Here is an 839-nt window from a genome sequence, read left to right as displayed (position 1 = left end):
GGAGAAAAGTCAGAGTGGCCTCATACCTGCTCATTTTTCTCAGCCTGACAAGCCAAATTTACAAGTCTACTGATGTTGGGCTTGTCTTCTTTCTCTCCTCCACTCAAAGCCCAGCGCACCACTTGTAGCCTGACTCAGGGCCCTTCCCAAGGACCCTCTCTGGAACATTCTATCTCTCTCTCTTCATTAGATTACTTCCATCAGCACATAAACATGTCTTAAAAACAAAAATCACATCTTCAACCCCTATGTCTCTCCAGCTGCTCCCCATTTCTCTTTCTTAACACCAGCATCAGTAGAGAGGTAGGGGTGCAGTGGGGTAAGCTGGAGAGGGTCATAAGAGAAGCAAACATGAGGTAGTAGTGGGAACAGATTAGACTTCTCACTGCACAGGGGGATGAGGCTGGTGTGTGCAGGTAGATGAGTGTTAAGTGTCTGTACACTTGACAACATTTAGTGAGCAGTGATAATCTGCCCCATCCTACACTAGGTGTGGAGGTTGTTGGGATCACCAAATGTAACACCTACTCCATTACCCATATGAGCAGAAGTATGGTCCAGGAATGAGAATCAGAGCAGAGGTAAGACAAGGCAGCAAGAAGAGCTACTCCATTCCTGGTTGGCAACACAGATTTTGGGGCTGGTTATAAATGACTGCTAGTAATAAGGCCCCTGTAGTTTATTTAGCAATTGCCTGGACAGCTCTGCTTGGAACTTCCTACCCTTCAGTATATTAAACCTTTTACCCAGCAAGCTTTGGTGGGGGCTGGCTACAGTCAGCATGGTAGTTGAGTATGCATGCAGTTTACAAAATACCATTACCTTAACCAAGCAGCTGA

This window comes from Chrysochloris asiatica, unplaced genomic scaffold, assembly GCF_000296735.1.
Source record: "Chrysochloris asiatica unplaced genomic scaffold, ChrAsi1.0 scaffold00043, whole genome shotgun sequence".
In the NCBI taxonomy this organism is placed as follows: domain Eukaryota; kingdom Metazoa; phylum Chordata; class Mammalia; order Afrosoricida; family Chrysochloridae; genus Chrysochloris; species Chrysochloris asiatica.
Note: the sequence above shows the minus strand (reverse complement) of the source record.